General features: G+C 29.6%; 1 protein-coding gene across 1 annotated transcript in view; it reads right to left on the bottom strand.

Moving 5' to 3' along the window:
* The window catches only part of LOC127726383 (uncharacterized), a 164,390-nt gene that overhangs the window by 73,668 nt on the left and 83,629 nt on the right, over window positions 1-7,093 (bottom strand). The window lies entirely within an intron of this gene.

The following is a 7,093-nucleotide window of genomic DNA, read 5'->3' as shown; positions in this document are numbered from 1 at the left end:
TTGCTTGCATCTACTTTCAAATTTATGTAAAGAGACATGTCATCAAACAAAAAATCAATTTGTTTTTTAAAAAGTCCCGTAATGGACCAAATGCTTTCATGCTATTAGGAATAAAAGTTTATTTTTCATCCATTGAGAATTGTGCTAAATGTGACCTTTATTATTTGCAAACTTGGCATTCTTCATCTTATCCCTAAGCTATATTGCAAGGAACTTGTCTGTCTGCTCTTCCAACAAATCTTTTTTAATGAGTTGAACAAGGGTGCATTTTTTTTCCTACTTTTTTTCTCAGATATATTTCTTGTTTGCAAATTTCTTTAACTTGAATTTGGGAGAAAAAATATTGGAAAATATGAAAGGGACATAATTTATGTTTTAGTTGTAATTAGCTTTGAACTAGCTATCAGTAACTGAGAGTACTCTTAGATCCGTACTTTGCATCTTTTGTATTTGTGTTTTGTGCCAATCAAATGAGTCGAGTCATTGCCAACTGATTTTTACAGTTTGTTTATTATGATGTGCTGTAACACCACTGTCCCAGATAAGGATAATGCTTTCAGCTTACAAGCATGTTTTAGCCAACCATATTCTTGATGTCCCTGTCCCAAGTAAGGAGCCTGTAATTCAATGGCAATTTTACCATATCTCCTTATTTACATTTTTTCCACATGTATCTCCTGTACTACTCAACAGAAACACTTCTTATTTCACCAGCAGCTTGACAGTGACATGTTGTAATGCATGAGTGCTTAACAGATCCATCAACTACCTTCTACCTGTTTGCATATTACTTATATATATTCCAATATGTTGAATCTAATGACTTTATATCCGGTATGAAGTTTGACACTTGATAATGTGTAATGTGTAAGCACTTTTGAGATTTGTAAGACACCTGCTTCCTGTTTTCAAATACTTTGGATTACAAGTGTGGCATGCTTAGCACATCATGTGCAACTTCTTTTTAAAAACTGAATTTGGACAAGAATTCCAAAACAAATCTTAAAAAAGTAATTTGAAAGACAAATTAATAAACATTATTTTAGAATAGAATACTGAATGAAACATTCAGCTTACTAAAATTTACTAAAATAATCTTGGCTTGAAAACGGATGATTTTGGCTTGAAAACAGGGCTTATCCGTAGCCAGTATCATGCCTTCATTCTAATCAATTTTGAAATGAAGTTTTAAAAAATCCTGGAAATCTTGTATACATTTATTCTTCTGAACCAAATGAGATTTTACAGGGTTACAAATAGAATTACTGGTAATAGGAATCAATCCAATTGAGCAATACAGGCTGGTTAGAGGTTATATTACTTAACTAGAAAGTTTTTTGTCCATTAATGATTGTTATGTTTTATTAAGGTGCATGGAAATTTGTAGATATATTTATGAAAAAAGGCAGGAATTGTGTTCCTAGGTTGTGTTATGGTATGATGTTATTGACACTTTGTTTGCAGTTTTAAACAGTTTCAAAGTGAATGCATTCTTCGTTTGGATATGTTTTGATTTAAAGATATATTCATTCATGTTTTATTGATATAGCTTATTTGATTTTCCATTTCTTATTCGGGTATTCTTTTCTGATTCTATAAAATGGGTTATTTTATTTAAACATCATTCTGATGTTATGAAACACCTTCTGTGAAAATTGACTGCTATATCAAAATATATGATCACCTTGAATCTCCATTCATTATCTTGCCTTGTCTCCATTTGTTTTGTCATACTTATTGCATATTCCAAGCTATCAATGTCTTAATGCGACTCAACAGCTGAAATCACAGAAACTTACAAGACTCTTAACAGGAGATACAATTGGGCATCTTCTTTACATTTTGTCAAAGTCAAACACGAAAATAAAAAGTATCATCATCAAAGGAGACTCACTTATTGTCTATTTTTGGGGAATTTATGATATCATCTGTCAAATGAGTTCTTATGATTTTCCTATTCCAATTTTGTACAATTCGTCCTTTACTGTTTGATCCAATTAGTCTTCTTATCTTTTGGACTTCATCATCGGAGATCAAATCTATCTTGCAGTGTTAAAAGTAATTTTAATTTTTTCTTTTCTAATGAGGTGTTATTGTTGTGTCAGATTTCGTTTTCAAATTCACACCAGGAAGGAAAGGAAATATATGTAAGCTCCTTTGAATTTGCTACTCCATACTAGAACTGCCGTCTTTGTTTTTTGTATCTTGTCTTGTCTTCTTAGATATCATAGTGTCTTCAAATATTTCTTGGAACTTTCAATCTATTAAACGAATTAACGAATTCTGAATCTACTATTTATTTGTAATCTATTTTCCAACTCTTTTTCTTTATGAAAAGCGAAAATAGTCATATGGTTCTTGAAAGACTTCGAAGGTCAATTAACTACATTCTTTGAAAGGGATTATTTGGGCAAATAAAGAGCAAGGGAATGAGTATGAAGATTGGTTACAGATTAAGTATGTTCCTGTGTGGTATGAATCCCCTTAAGTCATTCAAAAGTTAGAAATTGTAATAAATATGCCTATAGTACTTTCTGTACTTATTTTTAGGAATTGGAAAGGCTATAAAATGTGTTTATTCCTATTTAGTTGTAAAATGTCCTTTCCATGGTATCTTTAATTCTCATATTTGCATATTCTTATTCTATTCCAGTTATCTTTATAGAATGAAACCTGTTTCAGCAGAATCCTCTTTAGGGTCAGATAATTTGTTTAGTTGAACCAGATATGTGGGGTTTATAAAGATTGAAAATAAATTGATGTTGGGGGAACAGAATCAATCAAACGCATGACTTGTTTAGACATTTGAAAATATTCTAAATATTGGTCTGATTGTAAGTTCTTATGTTTTTTTTTCGTATTTTCGTATTTTCTACATTCTGTTGCTTTAGACAATAAGCTTTAGACATTTGTGCCGACAGACTGCTTGTCTCCGTTGTCTTCATTCATAAAAATATCAGAACTTAAGAATACCAATCAAAGCATTATTTGTTTCAATACATTGTCTGTGACCCTTCATAATAATGGTTAGGAAATTATTATAAATATAAGTTTCATGTATTTCAGTTCCTTAAAGAGATCGTTATTATAATTTAGTGTTATATAACAGTTCCAGGAGAAACTGATCATATCTAAAGGGTTTTTATTGTAATAAAATTAAATGATCACCTATATTTTTCTGTGACCTTTCAAGATGATGGTTCCAAAATTAGTTCAAATATAAGTTTAAAGTATTTCAGTTCCTTTTAGAGAAAGTTATCTTATTTAAGTGTTATATAACAGTTCCAGGAGAAGCTGGTCATGTATAAAGGTTATTTGTTGTAATAAAATAAAATGATCACCTTTGTTTGTTGTTTGTCTAAATCCTCTGTCAATGTTTCTATCGAAGAATCATTTGTTTTAGCATATTTGATGTAGTCCACTGTTCATTCCCTATTGAGTAGTAAGATGTCCTTTCTATTGTTTCTTTAGTCCTCATATTTGCATACTAGTATTCTTATTCTATTATTCTAGTTATCTTTATACAGTGAAACCTGTTTAAGCAGAACCCCTTCATGACCGAAGAATTTTTCCAATTTAACCAGATATGTGGTTTATATAGGTTGAAAATATATTGATGTTGGAATATAATGAATCGGTAGCATATCTGGTTACGTTTTAACAGATAGTCAATGTTCTAACTATAGATTTGAATGCAAGTTTTTATGGTTTAAACCTTACAGTATTTTCAAGCTTTCTACTTTCTGTTGCTTTAGACAATAAGCCTCACACGTTTTTGCCTACAGACTGAATTGTATTTATTTACATTAAATGCATCCCCTGTAACAATCACTTGCTGTGATCTTACTATGAAATAGATCGTTGCATTGTTTGAAGTTTGATCTTAAAACTCAAAACAAGAACTTAAGAAGTGTATCACCCAGAGGTTTGGTTCCAATTGATGCAATAAAACGGTTTAATCATTAATTTTGTTCTTTACATTTAAATTTTGTATCCATTCATTATAGAGTTCTTAAATCACTACACATGCATGTATAATGTATTTTAGTTCCTTTTAGAAATAGTTATCTTGTTTTAGTTTTATATAACAGTTGCAGGAGAAACTGATAATGAATTTAAGATTGTTTGTTGTAATAAAATAATTAAAATGTTTACCTTGTGTTTTTTCTACAGTTCACTTGTCAACTGTTACACTTCAGCATCATTTGTGTTTGCCTATATCATATAGTCAATTGATAATATATAAATAACATTTAGCTGAGAGGGTGATAGAGCAGATTGTTACCCCGAGAAAACATTGTCAACTGAGGTGAAGCCAAGGTTGACAATGCCTTTTCGAGGGGTAACAATCTACTCTATCACCCTCTCAGATATGTGTTATTTAATTTATTATACTGAATGTTCTGTCTATTAAATTTCAAATTCAAAGTGATAAACTATGTCGTCTTATACATAACAATCATCCGTATTTATTAAAGCACACACTTGAGCAAGCGTCTCCGTGAAGTGTAATAGAGTATTTGCCATGGGTTAGAGTAAATTGTCTCCCTCGTATTAACCAATCAAAATCTGGCATTTTGACATGAAGTATAATAAATCACATTATTCACCAATGCAAAGGTTTCCTGAGATATTTAGCAATCCTTACTTAAATTTAGCACGAAAACGTCAAAAGTTATTCAATAAACGTTTAATCGTCAAGTTATTCAAGCTGGTGTAACAGACCGGATATAAAGAGTGAATTTGGAATGAAATTGTTCGCTGAGAAGTTTTATATTCGCATTTGAAAAATTTATTATTTTAATTTTAGCTAGCTATAAAACCAGGTTTAATCTATCATTTTCTACATAAGAAAATGACTTTACCAAAGTTGTTTTCCATTCTTTTGATATGTTTGAGCTTTTAATTTTGCCGTTAAAACGATGAAGGACTTTCCGTTTTGAATTTTCCTTGAAGTTCGGTATTTTTGTTATTTTACTTTTGACTTGTATTTGTTTTCTTATTGGAATATCATCTCTGATAGAAGAAACAAAAATATTACAGAAGAGTGTTACTAATCATGCATTTTTATGTATGGGCATTGTCTTAAAATGATTTCTATGTGACTAAATTCTCTTTAATCCACCGAATGATTATCATTAAATTGGAAATTCAACTTACCCATCATACTGTAGCGGGCAGGGGCTTGAAATGCTTGACTCAAATGTTTTACTCAAAATTACGAGTAGTTTGTAAATTGCTAAGTCAGTATGACAAGATATGACCTGGTCAGTATAATATAGGCATTTGTTAAAAGTAACATATATAAGTTTCTATATTTTATTCATTTTGAGAATCAGATATTTTCATTAATATTCAAGATAAACAACAATTTTAAGTAGTAAGATAATTAAATTATAGACTCTTAAATGATATGACAAGAATCTATTCAGTATACATGTAATAATTTATCTCTACACTCAAGAGATGATTAATAAAATCTTTATGATTGCAGGATAACTTTGTCTGTGCAATTCTAATAAAAAATAACACTTGCTATTACCAATATAATTGTATGTTGGTATGTTAGAAAAATACATAAAAGGCTGAGTCCTGCTATATTACCAAGAAAATAAATTACCTTAAAAGAAAATACTAATTTCAAGTGAATTTAGTCAAAATACCTTTTTCTGACATTTTTGTATATAGTAATAACTGATACCTCACCAGTTACATAAAAAATGTTTATTATTGGTTATATTCAGAACCTTTCCTGAATAAAAACTAACAATGAAATACAGTTTTTACCTTACATAAACTGTTTTGTTTATTATAATTTCCAGACCTTTAGGAAATTATCCCTTAATTGCCAAATGTTTTCCTATTTAATTCTATTTATTAAAAAAATAAGACAAACGTTAACAGTAAATGTGAACTACAATTTTAAATTTAAATGTACAATAACATTAATCCTAACTTTAAAAGATAACTTGAAATAAAGCTTTGCCAGCAATAATACAATAATTAACCCAAAAGATATTTTAAAACAGTTTTAAGAATTTTCCTAAATTTACTAAAAGAATAAAATACTTTAAGCAAAAATGTAGGAGTCCGGCTCCTAAGAGTCCGCTAAAATGAAATATTCCTTTCTAACTTAGAAAACGCTAAATTTACTATTTTCCTTTACAATTTAACCCAAAAAAAAATGAAGTTTGTGAGAAAAATTAACCATTTTGACAAAAATTACTGATGAGCGAAATAAAATACTAACTGTAACGACCAAAGATTTAAGCAGAACTGACGAACAAGCGTCGAAATTACGTCAATGTTGGATTGTTGGCAAAGTTGGAAAATTGTTGGATCACGCGCTTGCTGTCCAACGAAATATTTGAATTCTCAAATAAATTACAAAAATCATAATAATATACAATTTTAGTAACAGTCATATAATAAACAAATTTTGCATGGTACTAAACAAATTTCTATAGTAGCTAAAAATACACCAATAAAACTTCACCGGAAGTCACAATTACGTAAACAACATTGCCAAAAGTTATGTGTGTCACCGGCGAACCAAAATGACAAATATCAAAGATAGTGAGCATTAACATCTGCAAAACATTGAAGACGTTGACTACAAATACTAAAAGGAATTACAAAGAGTATTTGAAAACAGTTGCCAAAACGTAAAAATAGTGTTTTTTATTGAAAAATCGTCCCAAGTGACACATGGGTTCCACTGCGCATGTCAGTACATTTCATTCATAAAATTCAAGCAAGGTGCGTGGATTTACTACGAGATTTACTACGATCTACTACAGTTGCTACAATTGGATCATCACAAAAGTACAAGACATTCAGTTGGATTATTCAGTGGATTATTACTATGAACTGGTAAATTATAACATGAACTTCAAATAGTTTATCAAATATTCAAATGACAGTAATTCAATATTTCTAGAAAATCATAATATTGTAATTGTTCTAACTTTACTTAATTAAATTTTAATTAAAACTTATTTGCTTCAATTATGAATATGTTTCAGACTACAATCATTACAAGTAATATAGTACAAGTTATTTCACACAGTTACTGTTTCCTACATAATAAGAC

The sequence above is a fragment of the Mytilus californianus genome, unplaced genomic scaffold (genome assembly GCF_021869535.1).
Source record: "Mytilus californianus isolate M0D057914Y unplaced genomic scaffold, xbMytCali1.0.p SCAF_17, whole genome shotgun sequence".
NCBI classification, from domain to species: Eukaryota; Metazoa; Mollusca; class Bivalvia; order Mytilida; family Mytilidae; genus Mytilus; species Mytilus californianus.
This window is presented reverse-complemented; position numbering and strand designations above follow the sequence as displayed.